The 20,951-nt window shown below is 43.0% G+C and overlaps 1 pseudogene; it reads left to right on the forward strand.

Annotated features, from left to right (window-relative positions):
• Positions 1-19,039: 19,039 nt before the first annotated feature.
• Positions 19,040-19,771, forward strand: LOC136131364 (ubiquitin carboxyl-terminal hydrolase isozyme L1 pseudogene; annotated as a pseudogene).
• Positions 19,772-20,951: the final 1,180 nt, after the last annotated feature.

Here is a 20,951-nt window from a genome sequence, read left to right on the forward strand (position 1 = left end):
CAAGACATTCAAGATCACAGGAATTTTAAAACTTTGACTCCAGTTGGTAATAGAAGTGATGGCAGAATGCCTAGACTTCAGTGGATATATCCCAGTCTTTTTGTCTTAAGAAAAATGTCAATAAATTGTGCATATTTAATTATAATAATTCATTTTTCTTTCAGCATATCTTCTTTGTCCCAGTAAACAATTGCTTGTTATGATGTAATCATAAAACATCTTTGTAAGAATTTACTGTTAAGAGTATAATTTAAAAAATACATTAAAAACTTCTAGAAAATCAAAAAAAAAAAAGTCACTCTCAATCAAATTTGGAGACTATAACCCTACTATATTTAAAAGGGAGGAGGGAGACTTAATCAAGGTTACAAAAGTTGTATGATTTAAATATTGGCATTTAACTATTTAATACCTTTAACCACCACCCCATACAATGTAATATATCCTGTTTGCAAGAAATTCATAGAATTCTGTGTGCACACAGACACATACACACACACCCTATGATATGTCTGGTGTGGGTTTCAGCCTTGTCCTTGGATCCCCTTATCTCTGGCTAGAAGTTTATTTGGAGAGCATGTTAAACATCTAAATGAAAGGTGCTTCATGACTTTGACCCTGCAGGGTAGGAAAAAATAATTTTTCCTCTACCCTTTTAAGTTCTTGGCCAGGGCCCCTGGAACAAAAGACCGATTACCAAGAGAAAAACACAGAGAAGTTTATTCACGTGTATATCTCACGTACATGGGACACACCGAGGGAAATGAGTAACTCAGGGAGGTGGCTTAGAATTCAGGCTGAAATACCACCTTCAGCTACATCAGAGAAAGGACTGTGGTAGGGCAGGTCAGGGGTGGGAAGGTGACCAAGAACAGTGACACGGTGAACAGGGTAAACTTCGTTACGCAGATTGCAGCCTGGGCCTTCTCCATGGATAAGTCTCTTCTGACTTAGAGCCATCCTTCTCTTCCCGGTCCAGAAAGCGAGACCCCCTCACAAATGGATATTTCCTTTACAAGTATAAATTGTCCTTACAAAAGGGCATCTTTTATTCTGTTTGCCAGAGCTTCTCTTCTGTCTTCTCTTTCTCAAAACAATGCTTATGTCTAGAGGCCTATTTTGGGGTGGTGTATCCTGGTGTCCTACAATAATACGAAATGCCCTTCTGGCCCCCAGGTGAGAGGCCTTACGGTGAATGCTCATAAAGCAGCCCTGAATAGAAGCACAAGTCCCAGTAAACACAGTCATGAGCCTGATGGGAGAACAGCAGTCTCCAGAATGTGGGCGGGAGCTCTGTCCTCCGAACGCTTGGCTTTGGTGCTCAGGGCCTGGGAAGAGCTGGACAGAAAACCCTGAGGCCTGGAAACAATTTCACAGGCGGATACATTTTTGAAACTGAGGGGTTGTTAGAGCTCAAACTTTTGTGCTCTTTTCTTTTTTTTTTTGCGGTATGCGGGCCTCTCACTGTTGTGGCCTCTCCCGTTGCGGAGCACAGGCTCCGGACGCGCAGGCTCAGCGGCCATGGCTCACGGGCCCAGCTGCTCCGCGGCATGTGGGAATCTTCCCGGACCGGGGCACGAACCCGCGTCCCCTGCATCGGCAGGCAGACTCTCAACCACTGCGCCACCAGGGAAGCCCTGTGTTCTTTTCCAAAGTAGCTTTCAGTAGAGCAACGTAGAAAGCCCAGACAGAATCAGCTTTCCAAAGCTGTCTGTCTTCCCACCTGCTGTTGCTGGGTGTCCTGGGGTAAAGGGAGGGAAGCTGGCCCATGAGAGAGGACCATCTACTAGCCTACCCCACTGGGAGAAAACCTGCTAAAAGCAAAATGAAATCTTCCCCTGGGGCCATTACTCACTAGGCCCAGCTCTGAACATGACGCTGGTGGGGAGTTTTAGGGAAGTTTTAAAACATAGAAGTGGGAATTTACCTGTGTATATGTACCAGCATTGGAAACCTCCATCCTCACAGGCCCTATTCCTGAGGCATCAGCACCAACTAAAGTTGTGGTCAGATGCTTCCTACTAAATTAAGGGAAAGAAATATAACGTGGCAACCTGTCCTAAGTAAGACATAGGAATCCCTGTACATTCCTCCTCTTGAATCACTCCCTCCTTGCAAGCAGGGATTAGTGCTGGTTTCATGGAATATCCTTTTTAGATTTTGAATGCAGCTCCTCTCCTATGACTCTGTCCTTCCCAACAGCTGTCCAGGGTCTGGGGTACTTCATTAGGTGAAGCCTTGGGTCAACTGTATGTCAGATCCCTAACCCCACATTTATTTTAGGGATTAAAGAATGGAGGGAGTAGGAAGCAAGGGATATTCAGAATTTAAACATTTTCCCAGATCCTTTGCCCCAGGTAGCATTAAAAAGCCTGAAAACCAAACGCTGTACTGACCATGGGGCCTGTGTCTCTGAGCTTTCAGCCATCGGCCTGCTCGGAGCACTCAGGAGCAAATAAAATTGCCAAGCGTTTAACAATTATAACAGCTTTTGTTCAGCACCGTTTACGTGCCAGACACCGTGCTGAAAGCTTCTTATACATGAAATTATTTAATTCCCCTCAGCTCCTGAGAGGTTTATATTATTTCCCCCCTTTTTTTGCAAGAGAAGAAACTGAGGTTTAGAAAGGGCAAGAGACTCGTCCAAGGTCACACAGTGAGGGTTGGTGAACGCAGGGTTCAGAACCACACTAACTCCAAACAGCAAAGTGACAGAAAGGGAATATTTGATTCAGAAATTCTCAGAGCATTTACCGCTTATCCCAGTCATTTGGGACTTTTCACAAAATCTAAAATGTTGCATCAATTTTCATTTCAGGTTTTATAATCACACTAAGACTGCAAATTCCTTGAGGTCAAAGACTGGGTTTTCCACTTCTCTGTGTTCTTCCAAGTGCCTAACATAGCAATTTGCACAACAAAGGCAATTAAAAAGTAGGTATTAACAAAGCTAAATGTGGTAGAGGTAAATTAATAATTATTAAGTGAGTCAAAGAAAAAAATGAGCCTTCCAAAATAAAAATGGAAGAGGGTTTTGTTTTCTCCATTTCCCAGGATGTGGGTCATTTTTAAAAGGCAAATTTTCAGCGCATCTGGAGTTCCAAAGGAGGGAAATAGCCCAGGTTAATTAACTTCTGAAATAGCTCCACTGCGAATGAAGTGGGCAAGTGGAAGCCTCCGCCAGCATCCTGAATATGTCAGCGGGAAGTGATTCCAGCAAAGCTTCAATGTAAATCAAGCTTGGTTCCCCGTAAGCCCCAGATTCTCACAACTTCAGAGACGCATGCTTTCATCTTTTCACCCTCTCCTGAGGGCTTATAGCTTCTGCAGTGGCCAGAGGGCAGGAGTCACAGAAGCGCAGCCCTGGTGCCCACGTGAGTGGACAGGGGCTGTGTACCGTCAGAAGCCAGTGAGATAACCAGCAAAATCCTTTAAGCAGAGACCTTGGGGGCAGAAATGCCAGAGACCGAGGTACTGGAATGTTTAGAGATTTCAATCTGCAAGGAGAGAGAAGCCTTCTAACATCCCAGCCTGAAAGAAAGCCAAGTCAAGGGCTCACGCTTCTTTCCTCCCCCCAAGGACTGCATCTTCTACGCTGTCCCCTCTTGAGCGGTGTGCCTGTGCCCCTGCCCTCACGTGCACTGCAGCGTGCATAGGCACATACAGCTACCCTAACTGTGCTCAGTTTCCTCTTTCTTTTCTTTATCAAAGTGCACGGCTGTGACTCTCCTAGATGCTGCTGGACTCCAGGCCGCCGTCCCCCTTCCTGGGGGCAGCTGCACACCAGACAGTATAAAACGGGGAGGGTAACACCAACGCGTTCGAGTGAAGAAATCCCCCTCTCCCTTTGGTCCTCTATTAATGCAGCAGTATCTGTCACCTAGATTTTGTTTTTCTCCTTCAAATACACAAGTAGGAAGTGTCATCCTTTAAGACATCTTTCTGGGGAGGGAGAGGACTTTTTTCCAACATTTGTCTGGCACCATTTCTGGCCACCATCTGTGGCCTCTTTGTGGGCCATCACCCTCCCAGATGTAGGTTTCAGCCAGCAGTGCACATCTGTGCTCAGGGCCCCGGGGAGGGGAGGGCCACCCTCCCAAATGTTCCCTTAGTAGCGCACACTGCTTCTCTCCCGGTGAGGCCAGAGCCTGCCACCGAGCTCTGGTTTCTCCCACTGTGATGGGATACGCTGCCAGTAGGGTCCTGGTGCTGCCATTTTGAAAATGAAAATATCTGCAGCTAACTCCAGTTACCATCTGTTTGTAACCTTTACTCCTATCCTCAGGCCAGCATGAAACTGCCACTGTAGCCTCTGGGTCTCCTGGACTTTCGCAACAGACTAGCCACCAGCTTCCTCTTGCAATTTTTTGAACAGCCAAGAGCCATTGTCACGAGCTATGCATCACTACAAGCATAGTCCACATTTTTAAAGGGCTGCACATGGTATGTCACTTCCAGTCTTCCACGGTGAGGAGCAAGAAAGAGGAAGAAAGGATCAGAAATTAAAATATGAAAATTTGCAAACCCACAGAGTTCACTGCACCTTTCAGAATATAACCGGGTCGATTGAAAAGAATTGTTCATGTTATCAAAGCAAGTGGAAGAAATAGGATTTAATATTTCTGGATAACAATGACATACCAGAAGAGGAAGAACCCTATTTAAGGAGTAAAACCTGTGGGAATTTAAAAACATCTGAGGATGTGTGATATCCATCTCTGGAAGAGATGGGACAATAAAAGATGCAGTAATGATATTGGTTGGGATGCTAAGAAAGCAAGTCTAGCTTAAAAGCAGATATCGCAGTGGCACAGTGGTTGAGAGTCCGCCTGCCGATGCAGGGGACACGGGTTCGTGCCCGGGTCCGAGAAGATCCCGCATGCCGCGGAGCGGCTGGGCCCGTGAGCCATGGCCGCTGAGCCTACGCGTCCGGAGCCTGTGCTCCGCAACGGGAGAGGCCACAACAGTGAGAGGCCCGCGTACCGAAAAAAAAAAAAAAGCAGGTGTCAAACAGAAATATTCAATTCTGGGTAGTCGGCATCTTAGCAATCAGAACTGTAGAAATTTTTTATTCGATGCCAGTATAAGATAGAAGACCCTGGTTGCCCAGCCAGTTGGCCATGTGTATCATTCATCATTTCTTGGTTACCAAGAAAATTATCAAAATATGAGTTTGCTATAATGCAAAGCAAGCAGGGATTTCAATATCCTATGTCATCAGGGAAGAGGTATAAATCTAGATTGGATGGGCCCGTGATGGGAGAGAGAAGGGACCAATCTAGTCAACCCCTCATGAGTAGCTGAACAGTCAGATGAATAATATAAAGAGGGTATAAAGCATTCACATGCGAGTCAGCCAACCTGGTGCAGAGGGGCCCATGGCAGGAATCCAGCAATCAGACAACAATAGAATCTTACAGGAAGTGGCACTGCATTTCTAGGCATAGACAGTAAAAATCACGTCTAGAATTTGTAGGTGTTCCTGGTACTGTTAATAACAATAATACACCTGCCAGGCTCTGTGCTAAGAGCCTCACAAATTTTATTTCACCAAATCCTCGAAACCAGCTAATGAGACGGGTACTATTTTTATCTCCTATTTTTAGATGGGGAAATTGAAGTTCAGAAATGGTAACCCTACTGGTAATCGCCAGAGTAGGGATCGGAACTGAAGCTCTGGGTTTTTCACCCTGTAGAATCTAAGGAAAAAATGCAACCCTTCATTAATACCATGAGGCAGATACTGTTCCCTTCATTGTATAGATGGTGAAACAGTGGCTCAGTTGGTTGACTTGTCCATGGCCCACAAGCTAGCAAGGAGCAAACCTAGAATTTCAGCCCACATCTTGTTTGAAACCAAAGCCAGAGCACTTAGGGTTAAGAATGGCCCTTATTGGCCTTTGTCAATCATAGTAATTCACTGACCAGTGATGGTTCAGGAACTTGGACCAGTCAGTGTCTAACATTTCCCTATCAGGCAATTTTTGCATCAATAATTGTTATGACTAAAATTGGTCCAAGCAAATGAATTGGAAGGACTTGGGTTCCAAAGCTCAGGTTCAAAGATAGCCCTCTCTCTCCCTTTCTCTCTCCTCACCCTCCTCCAAAAGTGAACAGAAAAGCATATGGCACCGATTGTTACTCGAAGCCGCCACACTACCAAGTAGAGAATTCACCTTCGGATGAAGTCGTCTTTGTAGATGGCTGTGTGGAGAGATAGAGGTAACCTTAGCTGTTGATGACATAATTAAATGGTAGGATCTACCAACCTTAGGCTGGATTCCTTTTTGTATGAGCCAATAAATGTCCTCACTGTCTGAATAACTTTGAGTTGAGTAACCATTCTCTGCAACGAAAAACAACCTAACAAACATCTACCCCATGAGTCCTCCTCAGAGAAGAAGGGGAAGAGTCATCAGAGCCCTTATAGATGATCTAACTCATGTGAGGGAGTCCACACTGTGCTCCTTTCATAGATGAGAACGGTAAAGTCCAACATGGTTATGTAACTTGCCCTAGGTTACATAGCTAGTAAGCGACAAGGCTGGAATTTGTACCAACGAGGGTGTGACACCAAAGCTTGTGTGTTTTCCAATATGCACGATGGAAATCTTGGCCAGTAATCTTCCAGTCTCCTGCAGAAGTTAGGTGAGGGCTCACTGAGGACAAAACCTAATAAGAAATCTGGTTTTCACAGCAGATTGCCAGTCTCAGCAAGGAATTTGTGAGTTGGACATGGAGAACCTGTTGTATGACTGGGCCAATGTGACAGGAGACGAGAGAGGCTGGGATTCAGAGGCTAATCCTGGCACATTGGACCTGGGTTGAAGGCCAAAGCATCACATTCAGACTCTACCAGATAATGTGTGTGAGGTTACTGATATCTCTTCCTGCCCCAGTCAGGACCGGCTCAGCCATCAGTGGAGAACACAGCAGCTTAAGTGGAAACTCTTAAAGACAGAACCTGGTAAAAAATAAAGGAAAAAGGGAAAGGGAGTAAATCCACAGATATTAGAAACATGATTATTATGAAAGTGACAAAGTGACTCCCTGCTAGATTTTTGCTTTATCTCGAAGTATCAGCTCTTTCTGGCCAATCTGCACTATATCCAAGTTTCTAATATGCTTTTAGTGCATTTTCACATATAACATATTGTTTTCCTAAAACTGGTTATTATTCTGTCTTGAGTTCTTGCTCAAAATTTACATTTGCATCTGAAACTCAAAGTACTATGGTACCTGGCTACCTTTCCCAGAGCTGGCATATATGTCTGCTGACATTGAATACTGCACTCTTTCTTGTAGAGAGCGCCATTCATGTGACTTCACTCAAATGGTGCAGTGCACAACCTGAACAACCATACCCAGTAGTCCTGCCTGATTCTCCAACTCCTTGTCCACTTTTTGTCTAAGACTTCTTTCTTAGCTGTGTTTGTGCCTATTTTCACTATTACATATGAGGTAGATTGGCTGATGGTTGCCACAGTTGCTCAAGTAGTCAGTGTAAGAAAAAATGTTCTGGCTTTAGTTTCATTTCAAACAAAATGTGGTCTGGAATTTCAGGTCTGCTCCTTGCTAGCTTGTGAGCCATGGATAAGTCAACCAACTGAGCCACTGTTTCACCATCTATACAATGAAGGGAATAGTATCTGCCTCATGGTATTAATGAAGGGATACATACTAAATGAGATAAAACATGTCAATGGATATTTTTGTTATTATTATTAATATTATCAGAGTCCCTAGCATGATGTCTACAAATGAGTAGATCTTCAATAAATATTAATTCTCTTCTCAAACTTCTATATCAATCTCAGTCCCTTCTCTGTGCAGGGAATGAACCTTGTCCAGCAGATGCCTGCATCCTAAGTGAAGAGTACCCTGTCCTGAATGTTTGCCAAACAGGCTGGGGAGCATTTTGCAAGTGTGTCTCCGTGAGAAGTTTTGGGCTGAGAGCGGAGGGAGATAAGTTCTCTGGTCAAACATTTGAAAAGTACTGCATTCTCTACCTGCTGTTGGAGATTCTTACTGGCACATGAAAGGCTTTGAAATATCAAATTTCAAAGACTTTGAGAAATACCTGGTAGAACATTTAAATGAAATAAGGCGGCTATGGATTTTTTTGTCGCTTTGGACAAATTAACTTCTCATGACCGTGCTCCATAGAACATATACTGGGAAGTGTCAGTTTAGGAATAGAAACTAGGAAACTTGGGTACACCAGGGGGAAGGTTGGTGTGATGAAAACGACGACACTAACGGGTGCTGGGGCAAAGTTCTTATGCAAAGTTCTAGAAGGGTCTAGAGTTGTGACTTGATGTGCACTATTCCCTCTGAGCAGAAAGGGCGAAGTATGAGGAAAGAGAAGAGCAAAAGAGAGTAAAAAGGAAGAGCAAAAGCATTCACTAGCTCAAGCATTTGTTGAGCAACTACTATGTGAGGGATGCAAATATGAATAACAGTGTCACTTCATTAAGGAGATAAAGCAAAACAGAATAAAAAGAAACCAAAAGAGAAGGGGTGAAGGCAAGGAAAGATAATAGATTAGAAAGAGGGTAGAAGATATATTTGAGAAAGTCTTGTCACGATGTCTAGGTGACATGGATTCCAGCGTGTTGTACCTCACACAGGCTGTCTGAGCAACCCATATTTAAGTGCAAGGCAATGCCTCGCAAATGAATTGATTTCCGTCTTTTTTTTTTTTAAGTGAATTCTCCCAAAAGATTTAAATTTTCTTTAGGAAAATAAACAATAAATAAATGTATTAGAAAATTACAGTTATTAGAATGGGCAGCTGAGGGCAATAATGAAACCACCACAACATTAACTCACATTTGTGGTGCATCTCTGAAGCTAATATGATGGGCCAGACCCGAAAATGGCTTCAGAATAAACCTGAAACTTGAGAGGAGGCAGTTTTTCAAGTGTGTGCCTTGGGAATATGCACCCCATTCTGTCATCTCATTTGCAGAAAATTGTGAACAAATTGTCTTCAGTGTGGAGGAAGACAAGGAAAAAAAAAAGAAACGAAAAATTAGAAGCTGAATTCAGAGGCAGGCTCAGCATCTGGGAGGCAAGCTTCAGAAACTCTGGAATATTAATGTTCTTCTTGGAATATTGAGTTCATCACTGCCTCCTGCTTGTTCTGCCCTTATGTCCCGTCAGCTCACCTCCAGTCCCCAGCCTCCCTCGGCCCTTAGAAAATGAAGATCCACCTTCTAAATATTCTCCTCTCATGCTGATTTTTGTGTTGGTTTAGCCCCTCCTGCCTGCATCTATCCACTTATTCATTCTTTTTTTTTTTTGGCGGTACGCAGGCCTCTCACTGTTGTGGCGCCTCCCGTTGCGGAGCACAGGCTCTGGACGCGCAGGCTCAGCGGCCATGGCTCACGGGCCCAGCCACTCTGCGGCATGTGGGATCTTCCTGGACCGGGGCATGAAACCGTGTCCCCTGCATCGGCAGGCGGACTCCCACTGTGCCACCAGGGAAGCCCCCTAATCTTTTCTTTTTTATTTAAAAAAATTTTTTAATTTTTCTTGGAGTATAGTTGATTTACAGTGCTGTTAGTTTAAGGTGTACAGCAAAGTGAATCACTTATACATACATCTGCTCTTTTAGATTCTTTTCCCATACAGGCCATTACAGAGTAATCCTACCTCTGCTTTTCTCCAACACTTTCCATTTCTATTAATAATACCACCAAGCTCCAAACAGCTGGGTCATATTTGATTCCTCTTTCTTTTTAATCCTAAATTTAAGTTTACCTTTTATATTTTTGGCAGGTCTGTATTCTCCTAACGCTGCCACTCACTGTCTCCTAGACTCTTAATAACCCACTACCCAGGCCAACACTACAGTCCAGCTCTCAATATCCTCCAACTCCAATACATCTATCTGACCCACAGTTTATCCCTAGAGGAATGTCCCCATCAGAACTGAAGCACAGAATAAACCCTCGTTAATCAGAGGTAAGTGACCTTTCAGGAACTGCCCCGATACCCCATCTGACATCATTTCCTACAGGCTAACTATGCCATCCATGCCTCCATTCCTTGGTATCGCCACAACATGGGCTGCCCTTCTTTTCATTCTATTTCTAAATTCTAGGAATTCTTCAAGACTTTCTTGTAAATGCTTTCTTCTCCAGGAAGCCTTCAGCCAAAAGAAATCTTTACTTGCTGTAATCGTCCATAGCACTTGTCTGTACTTCATGTCCATCATTGACTATCTTAGTGTTATTTATGTACATGTTTTATCATTAGTACTAGACTAGTGCTTCTCAAACAGAGGTGATTTTGACCCCAGATGACATTGCCCAGGCAATGGAGAAATACCAGGAGATGTTTTTGCCAGTCACAATTAGAATGGAGGGAGGGAGGAGGGTAGTGCTGGCATCTATAGTGGGTGGAGGCTAGGGATGCTGCTAGACATCCTGCAAAGCACAAAACAGCCCCCACTGCAAAGAAACCGCAACAGTGTGAGGGTGAGAAACCCTGGACCAGACTCTAAGCTCTTGAAAAAGGGTTTCATAACCTCTTCCTTTGCATTTCCTACAGTTCCTAACTCAGTCTTGTACATGGTCATTGCTAAATGAATATTTTTTGACTTAATGAAACAATACAAGTTTTGGAAGAAGATGCGCAGTCCTGAGGAATGGCACCTGATATGGTTTTACAGTAGCGTGCGCGGCCGTGTGCACAGTAGGTCTCCTTCTGTGTGTGCAAGGAGCCACGGCTTTCCAATACCTGCAGGTTTTCATCGTCTCACCTGGTCACAGGGTACAGCTGACCGACTCAGAGGGTCCCCTGAGCATCGCCGTTAGTCTGGCGATTGACGGTTTTAAAAACTCTTTCAAATTAAATTCTTATTTTTCTATAGGAGGACAGATTAAACGATGCTTCATTTCCCTTTGCTAGTTTAGCATGCTAGGCATATGTCTTGATTCTGAGTGAGCTGGGTGATTTTAAACATACCAAGGTCATCACACCCTGAAAGTTGGCTTCCTTCCCTCAGAGAGACCTGCAGTGAAGCCATCCCAGAACCACTCAGACTTTGCAGATTGTCAAAGAGTGTGTTTCTGTGGCTGCCATTAACTCACTGTTTAAACAACCCTCATATTAAAAAAAAAAAAAAAAAAATCCCTGCTGAGTTTTCTCCCAATTTATACCCACTAGAGTTTAGGCCTGCTTATTTTTAATCTGCTCTCAGAAATAGAGAACCACTCAAGGGACTATAATACAAACAGTAACAGTAACAACTAAATCCTTCTGATTTATAAACCACTTTTTACCATAAGCTTTCCCACTTACTAAATTAACAGTGTGACCACCCAGCAGTGGTCAAGGTGGAGTCACCAGTCTCTTTCATTTTTCTTCTCTTTACTGTTCATTGGCACCCTCTCCATAGTGGGGACAGGAAAAACAAAAAAGGGACACTCATCAGACATTTTTGCTAAATCTTCATTTTAAGCAATGGTTCATTTTAGGTTTGTTAGATAATCTAGAGATTATCTACCTTCTTTATCCATTAACATACAAAACTGCAACTTTTTGGTAACTGGGTTTAAACCGAATTGTTCCGGGTAAATCTGAATTTGTTAAATAATTCCTTAACTTTCAGATGTCACTTCTCTTCTATCAAATCATCTCCCAAGTTATTTCTTATTTCATAAGAAATAAGACTTTTAAAATAGTTATTTCTAGTATAGGATATCGTATCAAGAAGTAAAATGTGTGATAATCCTGTGACGTAGATATTTATGAAGAGTTTTTCATGCAAGAAGGATCAACTTCCTTATACGAATGTCTCATCCACCCCTACATAAATACCATGAAGACTGCAGCATTACTGAGGCTTGCCTATGAAAATATAAATAATAAGTAAGGATTTGCTAACAAAACAGCTGATAGTTTATTCCGTATCCTGGTGACCTCAATCCCTAAGTATGAAAACATGCTCGCTTTTCAATGAGACTTTTATTCCCAGGTGTCACTTTGTCTGTGTCTGAAGGTCACAAGATGGGATGTCCTGGCTAAGGAGCATCACGAAGCTGTGTTCCAAGTGAGGAGTGAAGGACTTGGGGAGAGGCCAGTCCATCCTCGCCCCACAATCTGCAAAATAAACCTTTCTGAATTTGATTTTGATTTGCTTCACTTAAAGATACATTTATTGTTGACACTGAACAAGTTTTTTCACTTTTATTTCACAGAGCTTCTAGCTAAGGTTGTCCATGCTACATGTATACGGTGCTGTATCATTAAGGTTACTGGGTACAACATATCACACGCACTGTCTTATTTAATCCTCTCAACAGCAGCATGGGATCGGTTCTGCTATTACTCCCATTTTGCAGATGCAGAAACTGAGGCTCAGAAGGGTTAAGAAGTTTGCCCAAGTTCACATACCTAAGTAGTGACAGGACCAGCCACGTATTTGAGCTCAGGTATATTTAATTCCAGAGCCCGTATGTATATATGTGATATATGTATATATGTGTATATGACATTATTCATATTACAAACCCAGGTGCAAGTGTTAACACTGTCATTTGATGTTTGTCCTTAGTAAATTACTTAAAACTTCTATCCAATCTCATTTTCTTCAACTGTAATGGAGATAATTCCATAGCGTTGTTACTATGACAATTAAATGAGAGAATTCTCCAAAGTGTGATAAAGCAAAAAATAATTGTGATAGCTGGCACCGGATTTATACTAAGAGACAGAAGCATCTTGGAAAAGAATATCTCAAGCTTGGTGTCAGTCTGGGGGTAAGGGTCAGAATAATGTGAGGAAATAGTGAAAACGATAAACTCTCTGCACAAGAAATAAGCAGGGCTTGGAGGAAACTAGAGAAGGGAGGAGAGAGCTTGGGGAAGAGAGCTGAGCAGGGTTTGGGAGCCTCAGGAGAAAGGTACCGAGAGAAAAAATTCCAAGGGCGATGAGGTCAAAGAATTTTACAAAGGATATCATTGTCTAGTATCCATTGTTAGGTTTTCTGTTTCTCTGTGATGTGAATAGGTTTCACCTCAAATACCTCTCCAATCCCCACCCAGAGAGGCCTTCCTCAAACCCTCTCTAAAATAATGTCCCCATCACCTTCTTTTTCTTACTCCACTGACCTTTTCCTCATTACTTTTATAACTACTTAAACCTTTTATACACACACACACATCCAGATAGAATAGAATAGACAGATGATAGATCCGTCCTTGCCACCAGGATGCCAGCTCCATGAGGACAAGGAAAAGTGTGTTTGCTACTAGAGCCCTTAGAACAGTGCCTGACACCTAGTAGATGCTGAATATATATTTGATGAATTAATGAATCAAGGATGCTGATGAAACCAGGATTAATGAGGTGGTGTCCCTATCCTCATTCAAGTACAGTCCTGTCTTTATTTTTGTGCCTGAAATCCATAAATTTCCCACTGTTTCTTTGTTTCACCAGTGAACTGTCTTGGCCCCCTATAAATCTGTCTGTGTCCATTGTTAGAGAACTCAGAGATGCATAGTTAAAGGGCAGATTTTTATCTCAGGGACGTGGAGTTAACAGTTTTTTTCTTACTTTATAGTCTTCCATTAACTTGCTGTTGCAGTACAATGGTTTCTGCAGGGATAGGAGACGAGGTGCCTTTAAAATGCACCCCGGAATGCCTGCAAATGCCCTGTTCTGTATCCTGCAGTGGTGGAAGGGGTTCCTTGGCTCCAAAAGAGGAACGAAGTCAAACGATTACTAGGAATCTGAAACATTACCCTCTAAAGAGTAGAAGCAAATTAGATAGTAACCAAATAGGAAACAGGAATATTTATTGTACTACAAAATGTGACTTCCCATACACTCTGAACCGCACAAGAAAATCAATCAAAGTGCTGTAGAATCTCTTGTTTCATTTCATAATCCCAAGGATTATAACACGAGTTGATCGTGTACTTTTTAACACTGATTTTGGACTCTCTCCTCCAAAGAGACAGTCCAAAAACGTTTTAGGAGAGTCACCATCACTGAAATAAATAAATAGCTTCCCGATGTAACCAGTCAGTTAAATGCACACATTTATTAAGGTAATTTTCTTTTCTTTTCTTTTCTTTATTTATTTATTTTTTTGCGGTATGCGGGCCTTTCACTGTTGTGGCCTCTCCCGTTGCGGAGCACAGGCTCCGGACGCGCAAGCTCAGCGGCCATGGCTCACGGGCCCAGCCGCTCTGCGGCACGTGGGATCTTCCCGGACCGGGGCACGAACCCGCGTCCCCTGCATCGGCAGGCGGACTCGCAACCACTACGCCACCAGGGAAGCCCTAAGATAATTTTAAATTCAGGCACACCCTCTAATAAACTTATACATATTTAGTTTATGGTACATTAACTTTTCTAGTATGCATATCAGTTAATTAAAAAAATGGTTCATTACAACTTTTACAAATTATTTATGGGAGAACTATATCTTCTCCAAGAATAAAAAAAAAATTACTTACTTTAGAAACACATAGTGTTGGTCAAACATTTTAAAATATACAAATAGTTATTAAAATTACTATTCTATACTCCATTAATTTCCTTGAGGTTTTTACTTTAAAAAGAGGTCTTTTTTAAAAGGGTACATGTTCAAAAGACATTCCTGGTTAAATGCCATAATAAGTAATAAAACTATTAAGAAGGAGAAGGTAGAGGGAGGGGAATGTAAGAAGTGGGAGAAGAGGGAGGAAAACAAAAATTTCTGGGTGACAAAAATTTCCAAATTCCAGCCAATATCCCAGTAATTTTAAATAGTACTCACTATAAAAATTTTAGTAAGTCGGACATATTTATCAGGCCCTTAGAGTTTCATTTCCACCATTGGTTGACAGTAAATTAAGATGTGTCCCTTTTGAGCTGTTACTATATTTGTAATTTGAATTTAGTGGCCAATCTACCCAGCCTTGCCAGTTCCTTCAAGCTAACACAGATCTTTTTTCACATGGCCTGGAGAGGCCACTTCAAATAATTTACCAGCTAATTCAGCCAAAGAAGCAGATCAGTAATGTACACAAGCTCATTCATTATAATCTCAGAAAAAGTCACAGGAGTATATTATAAATAACAGCACCCCAGGAGAGTCATGGAGAAAGGCTGGCTTAGAAAGTGCTCTGCATCACAGAATGTGCTCCTTCATTACTTTGTTGAGGCTTGTTCGGTCTTCATTGTATGCAACAAAGATTTCTCATAATGAGCTGGTAAATGCACGGTGGCATCTTTCAAGAGAAATAATAATGCAGAGCTTCACGCTGAGGTCAGAGGCACTTTGGTGGAGGCAAAGAACACAGAGGTATCCACTGCTAGACAACAAATCAGGGGTTCGGTTCTAGTGATGACAAAAGAGTCTGATTCTGAATCATTTGAGAGACGTAAATTGCTCTAGAAAACTAGAGCCAGTTATAGACCGCTGGCCTTGAAATGAAACTGCCACTAGGGAAAATGGAAAGAGAAAAGCTTAAATATATTCCCTCAGGGCTTCCCTGGTGGCGCAGTGGTTGAGAGTCTGCCTGCCGATGCAGGGGACATGGGTTCGTGCCCCGGTCCGGGAAGATCCCACATGCCGCGGAGCGGCTAGGCCCGGGAGCCATGGCCGCTCCGCAATGGGAGAGGCCACAACAGTGAGAGGCCCACGTACCACAAAATAAAAACAAACAACAACAACAACAAAAAAACCAAATTTTTTCCCCTCAAAGTTCCCTAGAGCTTTTCTTTATGCCCAGGGCATTTCTGGTAGAAACAGCCTTAGGAGACAAGAGTGTTGTTTTGAAAATTACTCTTGTCTTTTCGGAACATTGAGAAAAATACGCATTTTAGTTCTTCCACCCCTGCCTGCCTTTTGAGCAAAATTAACTTTGGAAATAGTTTCTCTCCCGATTAGCCAAATTATTTAATTTTGCTCATCTAAAAGTTATTTAAACTATTGATTCAATGTTTCAGCAATTTTAAAACTTCAAAGCCAAATTTATTAATCATTTATACCACATATATTTATCTGAGCTCCTACAGGGTACTGGAGAAATGGCCATGAAAACCCGACAAGCTCCTTACTCTTATGAAGCTTATTTTGCAGTTGGGGCAGGGAAGGGAGGGGCTACAAAAATAAATAAATGAGAAATCTAGCAGATGGTACTCAGTTTACTGAGAATCAAAATACGCCAGTCTGACAGAGGGACAAGAGGCTATTCTAGATTGACTGGTCAGGGAAGTCTTCTTGAAGAGGCAACAGTTGAGTTGACGATTGAATGGTAAGAAGGAGACAGCCATGCAAAGATCAGGAATAAAAAGCGTTTGGGACAAACAGCCAATGCAAAAGTCTTCAAGTAGAATGAGTCTGGTCTGTTCTAGGAACAGGAAGAAGGCCAGATTAGGTAAGGAGGATGGATTGAATCCCAGTCCAGAAATGAGAAGCTAGGTCTCTCCTCTTGATTGCATTGGGAAACATCAAGGCAGTCAGTTCTGATCTGATTTCTGTCCCCTTCCGATATAATTTGCACTTCACTGTTAATTAACCTAAAACATCATGTTAATTGATTCAACTTCCACGCTCAGAAACCATCTTATACACCATCTGCCTGCAGAAGAAAGTTCAATTTAGTTTGACATTTCCAGACCTCTAAAAACGTACACTAACCAATCTGTACAACTTTATGTCCCTCTGCTCCTCCAATAATACTCCCCTCTAGCCAAATCTTCACTCCAACACTCCTTTCATTTTATCCTCATGATTTTTTCCTCCTGCCTTTCCCTGTTATAGCATGACCTTTTCCCGTCTCTCAACAAAATTCGTATCAAGTTCTCAGAAGTCTTTTTGAAACTCTCAAAAGAAAATTCAACACAAAGTGACTTAAATAAAAAGAGAAATTTCCTGGCTTAAATAAATTAAATTATCCAAAGTAAAATAAACTTTAGGCGGTTTTATCCAGAGGTTAATGATGTCATTTACTTTGAGATCACCTTGACTCTGTATGGCTCCATGTGTTAAATTCATTCTCAGGCTGGCTTCCTTCAGGATGGCAAAACTGGCTGCAAGAGGCCTTGTACAGGCTTGGATAATGTTTCCTTAAAACTCTTGTCCATTGGGAACCTGTGAATATGGTCTTATTTGGAAATAGGGTCCCTTGATTCATCTTAATCAAGTTAAGATGAAGTCGAACTGGGTTTAGAATGGGTCCCAATCCAATGATTGGTATCCTTATAAGACTAAAGAAATTTGGATACAGTTCTCTCCCTGTGTGTCTCTATGTGAAGATGATGGCAGAGACTTGAGTGGTACAGCCACAAGCAAAGGAACGCCAAGGATTGCCTGCAACCAGCGGAAGCTAGAAATGTGCAGGGGAGGGATTCTTCTCTAGAGCCTTCAGAAGGAGCACTGCTCTGTCAACACTTTCATTGTGGATGTCTAGCCCCCAGAACTGGAAGAGAATCAATTTCTGTTTTAAGCCGCCTAGTTTGTGGTGAGTTGTTACAGTCACCCTAGGAAACTAACACAACCCATTTCTGCTCCCCGACCACACAGGGGAGTAGAGAAAGATATATCTGGTAGTTCCCATGGGAAAGGAGCTTCTTTTCAGAAGCCTCAGCAACTTTCTCTTGTCTCCTATGCCCATGTCCGTCTGAATCAATCATGGCATCCAGACGTACTTGGAGCTAATAGACTGTCTCTCCCATTTAAACCACAAGGCAAAATGGTAGAGGGATTCCTGCCCTTCCCCCATAAAAAAAAACAAAACAAAACACATAGCATTTAATTTATTTCCTTTGTTAGGAAAAGAGGTAAATATATGCTAGGAAAGGAATCAACTCTACTATTTGATAGCAGTTTGCATGACTTTGGCTGGGGGTTACAGAAAACCTGACTCTATCTGGCTTAAACATTGAAGAAATGTACTGTCTCATACAATAGGAGATCTAGAGGCAGATCAAGCTCCAGGCACAGTACAAATAGGGCTCCAGCTCTGAATCTCCCCTATTCTCCAGCCTCAGCCTTCCTCCACGTGCCAGGGGCCCTCATGAGCTCAAAAAGACTGCCAGAGGCAATCAGGGCAACCAACATCCTTTTCCTGCACAGTAGGAGAGAAAAAAAATCTTATTCCCAATTATGGAACAAAGGTTCTTCCTTTCAGACTGATTGGACCTCCTAGACCATTGCTAGGGGAAATGCCAGTCACTGATTGGCATTAAGTTTGGCTCCCTGAACAAATCATGGGGGGAGGGGAAGAAAGAGAGGATAGGATTACCATGATGACTTCACATTAGACTAATCAGGATTCTCCCTTGGAGTTTAAGATGGAGTTTGCTTTCCCTGAGGTATGTGTCCTGCATGGGAGAGGGTTTCTGAAAGATATGCAAAGAAGGGTGAATGGACGGTGGTTAGGCAACAATATTGTCCATCAAGGCATCCTTTCAAGTGCAGATCGGATCCCACCTCCTCCAGGAAGCCTCCCCAGATAACTCTAACCTGAAGCAAACTCTGTGAATTCCTTCAGCATTTATTGCTCACACTGACATTTCACATTTACCTTATACTTTTTAATAATATTTTTATGTACATATTTCTAATCTCCCGATCTAAATCCTTAAATTAGAGTATGTGTTACCCTCCTTTGTGTATGGGAATATCCCTCATGTATCACCTTGCCCAGAATATTTTATGCTCAATAAAAATCTGTTGCTTAATTGAGTTACTTCTAATATAAGCATAAAGAAGCAAGCAGCTTTGAAGCTTAGCAATAGAGATATGGATCCAGCTCACTAATTCAATTCTTCCTTCTTCCTAATAAAAAATCTCCTCGTGCTCATTATCTCCCGGGAGTCTTTCATACAGACATATTGGTGATTCTCAGTCTTCGAACCCATCTGTACTTGATAAAATGGTAAGATTTTGAAACTAATTAAATAGTGAGAAGCACTGATAGTACATGACTTGGCTAATATTTTGAGTAAGAATCTGGACAAGATACAAAAACTAAAGTAGTGGCTGTTTTTCCTCTTCTCTGGGTTGTGCTTCCTTCCCTAGTTAGCGAAGATGCAGCTCAAACCGATGGAGATTAACCCGGAGATGCTGAACAAGGTGCTGGCCCGGCTGGGGGTTGCCGGCCAGTGGCGCTTGGAGGACGTGTTGGGCCTGGAGGAGAAGTCTCCGGGCTCGGTGGCAGCGCCTGCCTGAGCGCTGCTGCGGCTCTTTCCTCTCACGGCCCAGCATGAGAACTTCAGGAAAAAACAGATTGAAGAGCTGAAGAGACAAGAAGTAAGCCCTAAGGTGTACTTCATGAAGCAGACCATTGGCAACTCCTGTGGAACCATCGGACTCTCATTCGTGTAGTGGCCAATAATCAGGACAAACTGGAGTTTGAGGATGGGTCAGTTCCAAAACAGTTTCTTTCTGAAACAGAGAAGTTGTACCCTGAAGACAGAGCAAAATGCTTTGAAAAGAATGAGGCCCTCCAGGGAATCCATGATGCCGCGGCACAGGAAGGCCAACGTCGGGTAGATGACAAAGTGAACGTTCATTTTATTCTGTTTGACAACGTGGATGGCCACCTCTATGAACTTGATGGATGGAGGCCTTTTCCGGTGAACCATGGCGCCAGTTCAGAGGACTCACTGCTGCAGGACGCCGTCCCAGGTCTGCAGAGAAGTCACTGAGCGTGGGCAACGGGAGGTCTGCTTCTCCGCCGTGGCCCTCTGCAAGGCAGCCGAATGCCTCGAGGGGTGGGGGGGGGGCACTTCGCTTTCTCTCCCCTTCCCTTCATCGTGAAAGTATATCCCGACCTATGTGGTCTGAAATGCTTCAGTACTTGTAGAGCACAGCTGTTCTCCTTCGGTTCTGCAGATAAGCACTTACCCTCAACCTTGCCTACTCACTAGCAGAGCTCACTGTCCATTGAGCAAGCCTGGTGTCACCCTCTGATGGCAAAGCATTCCCCTCATTGCATGTCTTATACCTCAATATCTAATGCTTTAATGGCTATGTTGGTTTGTGACTGTAAGCTATGGCCTTGGATGTGGTTTAATTGTCCTTAAAAGGGATAAAATTTTTCTGCTGCTAAGAGATAAAAAACAAACAGGGGCTTCCCTGGTGGCGCAGTGGTTGAGAATCCGCCTGCCAATGCAGGGGACACGGGTTCGAGCCCTGATCTGGGAAGGTCCCACATGCCGCGGAGCAACTAGGCCTGTGAGCCACAACTACTGAGCCTGTGCGTCTGGAGCTTGTGCTCCGCAACGAGAGGCCGCGACAGTGAGAGGCCCGCGCACTGCGATGAAGAGTGGCCCCTGCTCCCAGCAACTAGAGAAAGCCCACGCACAGAAACGGAGACCCAACACAGCCATAAATAAATAACAAAACAAACAAACAACAAAACAAACTAAAGTAGTAATACAAGTTTCATTATGGAAGCTGAATAAGATAAAGGAAGGATGACCTCTTCAATTGGGCAGAGATGTTTTCGTCATTTTTTTCCCATTTTAGTAACAAATCACAATTGTGCTTACCCATTTCAACGATAGATTTCTCAACAGATGCTAGGTCTAATCTAGTAGTCATGCATGACAGTTTTGAGTTCCATTACTCAATATATTATTAAAGTTCTATTATCTTTGAAAATGATTACACCATGTTTAGTAGCAAAATTTTTTTTTTTTTTTTTTTTTTGCAGTACGCGGGCCTCTCACTGCTGTGGCCTCTCCCGTTGCGGAGAACAGGCTCCGGACGCACAGGTTCAGCCGCCATGGCTCACAGGCCCAGCCTCTCCGCGGCATGTGGGATCCTCCCGGACCAGGGCACGAACCCACGCCCCCTGCATCGGCAGGCAGACTCTCAACCACTGCGCCACCGGGGAAGCCCAGTAGCAAAATTTTTAAGGATGATTTCTTATCTAAAATCTCAGTGATCTAGCATGGATTTTGATTATTAATTGAGGCTTGTCAACACTTTGAAG

The sequence above is a fragment of the Phocoena phocoena genome, chromosome 11, assembly GCF_963924675.1.
Source record: "Phocoena phocoena chromosome 11, mPhoPho1.1, whole genome shotgun sequence".
NCBI classification, from domain to species: Eukaryota; Metazoa; Chordata; class Mammalia; order Artiodactyla; family Phocoenidae; genus Phocoena; species Phocoena phocoena.